Below are 11,908 nucleotides of genomic sequence, written 5' to 3' on the forward strand. Positions count from 1 at the left end.
TTGATAATAAAAATATAATAAAACAGCATATTGAAAAAAAATCAATTAAATAAATCAATTGAATAAAAATTGTTACTGGTTCAATTTACTTTTAATAAAAAACAAAATTAACTAGCTTCAATTGACAATATATTGTTAAGTATTTTAATTGAATGTTATTTTCTAATTGAATATTATTGTTGTTGATTTAATTTTATTTATTTATTTAGCATTTTAACATTTGCAATCATTTACAACAAACGTTTCAATAAAAAAACATATTAACATAATTCAATTAAGGAAAAATTACTTTAAATTATTATCGTTAAATATTTATTATTATAATTAAATGTCAAATAACAAATTAGTGCTAGATCAAGTAATTGATTTAATTGATTATCTATTTATTATCTTTCTAAAAATAAAACTTATATTAAAATATAAAATAATTGTTAACAAATTAAAATATTTAATTATTTATTATCGTGTATAAACATTTTTCTACAATTGTATAAAAAATAGATTTTATTTTTTTTAAAATAAATTACTAGTTAATATGTTTAATAACTTTGATAATGATAAGTTTATATTAGATTATCATGTTTTAAATAATAATTATTTTTAAAAAAAACATATTATTTCAATATTATCAAACTTATAGTGTATTAAATTAACAAACTATAAATCAAATAAAAATATTACATATATAGTAATATTAAATATAAAAATCACATCAAACATTACTTGAGTATAAATAATATAATTATTTTATTTAATAAATTTTAACTTTTAAATTGTTTAACAACAAAAAACTATTTATTATAATAATTTGTAGTAATAATAATAGTTATTTTGAAGTATTATTATTATTATAGTAGTAGTAATAGTACAGTATTATCAATAGTAATATTAAAAGTTGTTTTTTATGATAAAAACAAACTGATAGTTACTGTTTAATCTCTTATGAAAATAATATCAAATATAAGTTACATATTAAATATATATAAATTTATATATATATATATATTTAAGACTCAAAGTTGTCCAGACTTTCATAAATACTTATATATATTTTTTTGACATTTATTTATATAATATATATCTATTTATTGGTGAAATATTAATATTAATTTCATATATGATTTATTATTTCTAGTATTTCTAACGTTATATATATATATTTATATATATTGTATATATATTTGTTGAAATTATCATATAAAACTATTTATCGTATAAATTACAATGTAGAAAAATATTTAATATATATATATATAAACTAATAGTAATTTAAAAATATGAAATAAATTAATTTTCTAAAACCTTTGTATTTATATATACAGTATATAACAAAATATTTATGTTATTTCATTATAATTATCGACACGAAATTAATAGTTAAAGTAAACATAATATTTATGAAAAATTTTAATAAATATTTATTAAATATATAATTATTCTGATTGTGTTTTATTTTTTGTTTTTCTACCCGTAATAAATAAATATTGATTTAATAACAACATTAATATTATTATTATAGACTACTGTTTATATCACTTACTTGTTTTTAAATATGATATAAATTTTAATAATAAATATATTGTATATATTGCATAAAAATATTTTTATTTATTTTTTAATTTAGTTTTTTTAATAGCACTGTTATAATATTATTAATAATAAGTATTATTAATATAATATCAAATATAAATATCATAAATATATATATATACATTTATAATTTTAATAATCTATAGTTTTATTTTCATATAAATCCCATTTATTTTATTTAAGGAAATTATTTTTTAATTAATTACCTAATAATTAGCGTTTTGTTAATAATAACAAATGTTTAATAATTTAATGTATTTGAATAATTATTTTTAACATTTTTCAAGTTATCTTTTTTTAAATTACTTGATATAATTATATTATTAAAGTATATTAACTACTAATTGGATATTATTTTCATAACCGACTAAACATTGAATTATATTATTTTTAATTCAACAAAAAAAACATATGTAAAATAAACTAATATAATAATTGTAATTATATTAATATTAATATTAATGAGCTAAAAATAGCAAACTTATACAATATATACTTAATTCAAATAATATTTTTCATTTAAAAACTAGAAAAAAAAATTAAAAACATATTTTAAATATTCTTATGAAAATTTTTGTTTAAAACAACAAATTTTTGTTTAAAACTTTATTCTTTTACTTTTTTTTAAAAAAAATGTCTAAAAATAATATTTTAAAATCAATAAAAAAAATAATCTAATAACATAATTTATTTACAATTTAAATTGTTTTCTAATGTAAAGGATATATACATAAGGATTATGTTTTTATTTTATTACTATTTGTTTTTAGTTTTTTTTGTTGTCAAAAATTACATTTTATTTGTTATCTGTTTTGTCGAAACTAATCCCTTAAATCTCATATATATTTATAATATTATTGTTTTTAAAATAACTGTTTTATTATTATTATTTTATACAGTATTGTTAGTATTATTAGACAGTATTTTTAAAACCGGAGACAAATAAATAAATAAATATATATATATATATATATATAAACAATTTTTTTCACAAAATAAAAAAATTTAATCAATAAGAAAAAAATTATAAAGTATTTTATTGTAAATATCAACAATTTTTTTTTAAAATAAGCTAATACTGTAAATATCCTTAATAAATAAATAATAAATTGATAAATTATATTTATTTTATAATATAGTTTAAATTGTTTTTTTTATAAATTAGTAGATTACTATGTAATGTACATTATGTTTAATAATAACATAATAAACACAATCAAATATTATTTACAATGTAATTACTATTTAATACAATTGTAAAAGATTTATAATCTATAAATATACAGTATATATATTTATATAAATAAATAATTTTAATATAAATGTTGATAAACACAATATATTGCTTATGTAATACTGTATAAAGCATTAAAATATCACCTAGGATAATTATCCCTAAACTATTATTATTATTATTATTATTACATGAAATTAGTTTTTTAATGTCTAGTAGTATAATAGTTATAAGTCTGGATAATATCTTCAAATAAAATAATATTATATATAATTATTAATTTAATATTATTATACAATAATATATATATAGTGATAGCAATCTAAAATTTTCTTTTTTTTAAAAAATAATTAACAACATTTCTATGGTAAAACAATATGTAATAAAAACATAAATTATATTTAACATTAAAAGTTATAATCTAAAAACCTTGTTAAAAAAATACTACCAAAAAAATAAGTAAAAAATCTTGAATCTATAATTTTAAAAAAAATTGAATTGCAATAATAAATTTTCAACACTAGTAATATTTCATTATATATATTAATAGATATAATGTATGTATAAATAAAAAAATACTTAAATAGCAATAATAATAATAATATCTAATTTGTTTTATCATAAATTATTATATAACAATAAAAATTTTATTTATTTATTTAAATTGACTTACTTTGTGCAAAACCATTGAACTTGCAGACTACTGGTCCCAATACATACAGGGGCTCAGTTAGATGGTTGACCAGATGGGTCCACATACAGAATATACAGATAAGTACGTCAGCCACAGCCAGGTTTGCCAAATAATAGTTAATACTAATAGTTATAATTATTATATATTATTATATATATATATTGATAAATATTATATATATATATAATTAAATATTAACATAACTAATATTAATTGTAATTACTAATAATAGATATTAAATGTTTGAGCCTGATACATTAATAATTTACATATACAGTAAATATATACCAGTATATATATATATATATAACTCATAATACAGCTTATAATTTATAATGATTGTATAATTAAACATACATTACATAACAATAAATCAAATGATTAATTTTGTTTATAATTAAATTATCTACAATTAAAATAAATATATAAAACTTTTACTATTATAGAGAGTTAAATATTATATATATTTTTAGATTTAATGCTAAAGTTGTATTATGTATTATATTATAAATAATACAATAAATTAATTCAACAACAAAAATTTTGAAAAATCTAAAATATTAATATCTTAATTATCTAATTTAATCTATTAATATCATTATTTATTTAAAAATTATTTATCTAAATTAGCTAAATAAAAAAATTTTTAAAAAATCTAGCATAATTATATTAACTACTCGAGTTATACTAACATTAAAAAACAATTAAAATTAATTGAACAAAAATTATTTGTTTTTGTTGTTGTAAATTATATATAAATTTAAATTGATTGTAATTACTGTTTGTAAACATTATAACACAATAGCACATGTAGTAGTAGTAGTAGTAGTAGTAGTAGTAGTAGTAGTAGTACTAAAAATAACCACTAATAAACCACTCAGTAAATCAATTATTTAATTTAACTTTAATTAATTATCAAAAAAACACTCAGTATAAATTATATATAAGTTTATATATATATAATTAGTTTTAATTAGAAAATATTTATAAATAAAAATGTTTTAAATAATTTATTTTTTAATGTTATTTTATTTTATTTATCTTTTCAATTACTTACGTAATCCTTAAGCTAGTGTTGAGTGCAACGGCCAGTATGACCGCTACATTGCCGACAAGTACGGCAATAATGGTTACAACATATAAACCGATTTTCAAATACTGTGGCCATGTATAGCCACCACCACCAGCGGCACCATCAGCAGCAGCACCGGTAGGTAGCAGATACTGTGGATTAGGAAAGTCCCATTCGTTGTAATTAAAATCGCTAATGTCATCAACTTGTGGACAGTTATACTGCTGGAAGATTGTCGTATTATTTGTTGATAAAATGTGTTGTATAGTAGTAGTTGTTGTAGTAGTTGTAGTACTGAATCCAGTTGTTGTCTGATTTATAAAATAATCAATCACTAGGTCTGTCATAGTTTTGTTGTTGTTGTTGTCAATTATTTTATTATTATTTTATTATTATTTTATTATTATTTTATTATTATTTTATTTATTTTTTTCATATAAATATAAAATATTTTAAAATTCAATATTTTATTTATCAAATTTATAATTATTATATATATATATATATATATATATATATATATGTATAAATAAATATATTAAATAATTTAAATTATTCTTATTATTTAATATTACATGTGTAGTTGATTATTATTATTATTATTATTATTATTATTGAATTTATTAAAAAATATTGTTTTTTATAAAATCTAAACTACGAATAATTTTTTTTGCTTAATAAATATTTATTTAAAAAAAACAATTTATACAGTTATTACTTGAATATATTAACATTATTTTTAAAAATTTAATTGTTAAACAATAGACTAGATTTTTTTTTTAAAAATTACTAATTATCTAACATTATATTTATGCAAAAACTTTTATAGTAATATACAATATATAGACATTATTATTAACAAACATATAGTATTAAAAACTATTAGATTGTTGTTATCTAAACTGTGTTGTATAATGTGTATGCAGTTTATTAGTCAAACTTCACTAATATATATATATATTTTATCGTAACATAAAAATTACAGAATATTCTTGCATTTCAACAAATACTGTGGATATATATATATATACTGAATATAAAACTATGAATTGAGCGCAGAATCTAAAAATAAAAACATTTTTTTCTGATTTATATTTAGTATATTATTATTTATGAAATAAAATGTATTTTTTTTAAAAAAAAACTCGATTTCGTTTAGTTTTTATATTATAAAAAATACTTAATTAATTATTAATTATAAATATATTTTTCAATCTAATAATTTTTCTAATAATTTTTTTTTATTTGCGCAAATTATTATTATTTTTTTTTTAATTATTGTATATAATTATTATTCTATACAAACTAAATTCATTATAATAAAAATATCCATAATATTAAATTATTGTATAGAAAATATATATATATACTAAACTTTATTTTTAACATTAATAAACAATCTAGTCAAACATTAATGTCTAAATAAATTATCTGCTTGGTAAAACATGTCAATTAAATTTTTATAAAATAATTATTTAAAAAAAAATAGTTACTAATAATTTTATTATCTCATTAAAGTTGTTTAATAATTTGTTATTTTTAATTTTCAATTACAAACACACACACACACACACACACACACACATACACACACACACATACATACAGATACAGTACACAATGTGTATTACACATGCATTTAACATTCATAATATAGTATATGTTAATACTGATATAAATAAATATATAGTATAGTAACTATGGTATCCCTTATATTTAAACTGTATCTATTTATACTAAATAATTAATTTAGGAATATGTTAATAAAAATTGTCAAAAAAAATTTTTTGTTGTTGTTGTTGTTTAAAATCTATAGTAATAATGATATTATTATTATTATTATATGAATTGGGTCATATTTATATTAATTGCTAAATGCTATGAAAATAATTATTAAAAACAATTTATGTTATATTTAGATTACCTGTAATAATGTTAATGAGTTGAAGACTAATATATATATTTTTATATTGAATTTTTTTATTTATTAATAAATTGTATTATTATATACTATTGATACTAAACTAAACTAAATAAAAAATAGCTATTTCATTGAATTTTTTTTTTAGACTACATTGCAATTTTTTATTTGTTTGCTATAATAAATTATATTATTTGGTACCTGGTTAAATCTAATAAACAGCAATTATAATAATACAATCAACCAGTACATGATCAAATTGATTTAACATAATAAACACATACATACACATACACACATACACATACACATACACACATACACACATACACACATACACATATACACACATACACACATACACACATACACACATACACACATACACACATACACACATACACACATACACACATACACACATACACACATACACARATACACACATACACACATACACACATACACACATACACACATACACACATACACACATACACACATACACACATACACACATACACACATACACACATAGGATAAAAATATTTAAAATTAGATTTGCTATACTACCATGTTAACTCAAGTGTATGATCAAGTTAATTTAGTAAATCAAATATTCAATACTGTACATTTGCTACAATTATTAGTACATACAATACTTTATCTAATTTAGTTTAATCATTATTTATTACCCTTTAGTGACAATATTATTGAAAAATACAGTACTTTATATATTGTATTAAAAACAAACAAAAAAAGTTTGCAACATAATAATTAAATATTAAATTAAAAATAAATAATAATATTAAAAATAATATTGAAGTAAATTCAATTTATAAATCAAAAAAAAATATTTTTTTAAATTTATTTTTTTCATATAACTTATATAAAATAAGAAACAAAAAATTTGTGTTTTTTAAAGTGAAGTTTATTTATTTTTTGATTGAATATTATTTTATTTTATTTTTTTGGTTATTTAAACAAAAAAAACTATTTGATTTTTGCAAAATTGTAATTTAAATTTATTTTTTTCCTAAATCAAAAAAAAAATGTATCATATTTTATGTTACTTCAAGCAACAACAACAACAAAAATGTCACTAATATTATGCTATTTTTTTGTAGACTTGTTTGATAAAAATATAATGTATTAAAAAAATACTTGTATTTTACTTTTGTTTTTTTTACTAATAAAAAATATATAGATTATAAACTATTATTATACTGTTATATAAAATTAGATGATATATAATGTGTATACCGGTATGTTATATATTATAAGTTTTTAATTTTTTTTTTAATTTACCGGTAATTAGATTATAATGTATTTAAAAGAAACAAATAGTTTAAATGAAAATTATAAATCATGTTTATATAAAACAAAAACAATTTATATACCGGTTTTAATTATTATTATTAACTTTGTAACTTACGATATATTGAGAACGGGAGGACCAGTGCCCCCCAATGAATCAATCAATCAATGTAACGCTACCCGACACTTCAAAGTGGACAATAGTCTCGCCGCCGCCGCCGCCGTCGTCATCGACATCAGCCGTATTGACCATAAAATAGTGACTCCGTTCGGGTATTGTAATCTGTTGGTCAACACGTATCACTCGATTATCATTACCCTCTAGTGTTACCCGAAGTTGACCACTGAGCACAGTTAACCGATGGCACAAACAGTTGCCAACATTGGCACCTTTCGGTTGTCCGCTAATGCCGCGGACAGCTTTCGGCTCCATTCGGATCAAACCGGTCAACGATAAAGGCTGAACACTACTACTACTACTACTACCGGTACTACTATTGGTGTTGTCGACGATTGTTGCCGTACTGTCGCTATTAATGTCGGGCCAGTTATAGTGAATCCAAACTTTCGGTAAATTGTTGGCCATTCGTGTAGCCGCCGCCGACTTTTGTTCACTATATCGGCTAAGTATAAACTTCAATGTCGGCACCATTTTCAACTGTTTTTGTCGCCAGTGTTCGATATTGTAACGGTTGGCCACCAAAACCCGACGGCTGCGGGCACGACAATCGTTCAGCCATTTGACTCGTTTGACTGCCGGTGCCGCTGCTGTTTCCGCACTGGTTGTACTCGAACTTGTAGGCGACGGCGGCGATTTGGCCGGGCGTTTGACAGCTTTCGGTTTACGAGTCGGCGTTTTTTCGGTCGACAATTTTTTCGGTGTCGATGTGGCTATAACTGGCGTCGTTGACCGATCATCATCATCATCATCGTAGTCGTCATCTTCATCGTCGTCAATGGTGTCCATAGAGATGTCAGTCCAAGTGATTTTGCTAATATCGGCGCAACTAATGTCAATATCTTCATCATCATCGCCAACGTCATCCATGTTAGTAGTAGTAGTAGTAGTAGTAGTAGTAGTAGTAGTAGTAGTCATCATATGGTCGACCAATTGGCTGAATCGGTCATCACATTGTTGTTGTCCACTAAAACTGTTGTTGTTGTTATTGATGTCGTCACCGGCGGCGGCGGCGGCGACAGTCTTATCATCACTTTTATGGTCATTGACAACGACGTCGACAACACTGTCGGCTGCATTAGTGCCGTTCATTTCAATGTCAAACTTATAGTCGGTTAAGTCGATGCCAGACAACTGGCGACCAAACCATTGTTCCAAGTCTTTAGTGGTGGTTGTGGTGGCAGTTGTGGCGTTGACTGTGTCCTGTAATCCCATTGTAATCGCTGGTAGTTGACCACTGGTTGGCGTTGGCGGCGGCGATAGTACCGTTGAACCACTACCGGCATCATTAACATTGGTGTCCACCGATGACGACGACCTGTTTGTTTGGCTACGATTTCCGGCGCCGCCGCCGTCGACCACTAATTTTGGCGACCATTTGGCTTTGGCTGTCGTCGTCCTAGTCGTAGTCGTCGGTAACCACAAGACCGACATCAGACGATTGCCGACAAACGATACGATCGATTGGCAAAATTGGTTTAACGATAACAACGACAATACCGATGATGACGACAACGACGACGACGATGAGGACAATGGCATTCAAATAATTAGATAATAATTTGATTTATTTTTTTTTTTGAAAGACAATTATCCGATGAAATAATTGTTTGATAATTGTTTGGTCAGCAAAACACACGTGTGTTTTGTTGTTGTTATTGTTGTCTATAAAACAGGTATTAATTGGTTTGATTGACAATTGATTTGTAATAATAATAATAAAATTTAATAGTGTTTACTGTACTCATATAGTGTATTCTACTGTAGATTATAGGCGCCAATGCATTAACAATTTGATTGTACAGTATATGCAACATATAATAATCTAATAATTTAGTAGAGTTCGGGCCACAAATGAAAAATAATTGGGAAAATTTTATTTAAAAGTGAAAAATTCCCACTAATTCCCCCACAAAATCGGGAAAATATGGAAATATTTTTTATTATCACTTTAATTGTTAGAGAAAATTTTTAAAAATATATATTTATTTTATATATTATCCACCAATATATATGTAAGTTGAATAAAATAAAAGCTTACAAATATTTTTACAATAAATTATTTATTTATTTTAATTTCAAATATTTATTTTTAAAAATAAATAAATTTCAATTTAAAACAAAATTTAGTTTTCAATTAAATTTATTTCAATACTACGACAAATAATTTTAATATATATTGATTTTTTTTTAATCAAACATTAAAACATCAAGTTTGTTGGTGTTTTTTAGTTATCAATAGGTTTTAAAAAGCAAATTGATTTTCTAGGAATTCCCAGGAAATAAGGGAATATAATATAATTTTTTTATATATATTTATTTGATATGTTTTTTTAAATAGTTATAAAATTATTAGTATATATTTTTAATAAATTTTACTACAATTTTAATAAATTATTATGTTTTTTTAAATATATAATACTGTATATTTAATATTTTTTTAAAAATAATTGTAGTTTTCTATTAACTAATAATTATAAATTAAATAAATAAATGATAATTAAAAAAAAATTGACATAAATTAGTTAAATATATAATACTAAGTTTTATCTCATTGTTTTTATTTCAATGTAATAATTATAAAAACATTATTAATTTTTCATTTACATTTATATTAAAATAATTATATAACTAAAATTATAACACATTTACTCAAATCTTTTTTTTTTTAATATAAAAACTTATAGATTAGATAAAAATTATAGTAAATATTAGATAATTAAATATACAAAATATATCTATATATTAATATATATTTTCTCTTTGAATAAATTAAAAATTTCAATTTATTTATCTTTATTTTTAATATATAATAATATTATTATTTTAAAACTATTTTTTCAATTAAAAAATTTTTTTTAATGCCCACAAGTTAAAAATAGACAAATATTAATAATAATAATAATAATTTACATAAATAAATTGTCTTAAAACTACAATACTGTAAATTGAATTTATTTAGTTACTACAAAAATAAAAAGTTTAACTATGATATATATTTAATTATTTTTTTATTAACTTTTTTTTTTAAAAAATAATCTTATAATTATATTTTCAATGTATTTTTTAAAAATAAATCTTTAAATCAAAACTTTATATATTTAAAATATTAAAATAATAATAATAATCTTGTCTAATTTACTTTTAAATATTTATTTTTAAAAAAAACTTAAATATTAATAATTTTTTTTATTAATTTAATATTTTATAATTTATTAAATATATAATAATAAATAATAGATTTTAATTTTCAAATAATAGATAGCTAATATTTTTTTTAACTATTACAAAACTTATAATAGTTAAATGACAATTTTTTTAGAAAAATTATAATTTCATATAAATTAAAATCAAATGTTTTTTTTCATTGTTTTTCATGTAAATTATTATTGTTTGTATTTTTTTGAATTTCATAATATTTTAGCAAATAATTTTCCATTTATTAAAATTACAAAAATAGTTATATTATACTATTGTATTATTACTACAGTATTTTTATTAACACTAAATAAAAATTAATAATATTTTTCTAAATCTATTAAAATTATATGTTTAAAAATATTAAGTTTTAACTAAAATTAAATATATAATACTTATTAATAGTTAGTTTATAATATGTTTGATCTCTTTATTTTATTATTTGTTGTAATTATTAAAACTATTTTCATTTATTATATTATAATTTCAATTATATATAATCAATATATTATCGGTTAAAAATCAATTCAAAAAATAACTTACAATACCATAGAAATTATTTAAGACAATTAGTTGTTTAGTTTTTTTAAAAATATATTTATTATTTATTTATTTGTGAATTTATAAAAAAATGTAAAAAAAATTATTTAAAAAAATCATAATAAAATGTATACAAAATATAAATACATACAAAAAAAAACTTT

Source organism: Oppia nitens, unplaced genomic scaffold, assembly GCF_028296485.1.
Source record: "Oppia nitens isolate AA-2021 unplaced genomic scaffold, nextdenovo-longstitch-racon4-pilon3 scaffold14_pilon_pilon_pilon, whole genome shotgun sequence".
Taxonomy (NCBI): Eukaryota; Metazoa; Arthropoda; class Arachnida; order Sarcoptiformes; family Oppiidae; genus Oppia; species Oppia nitens.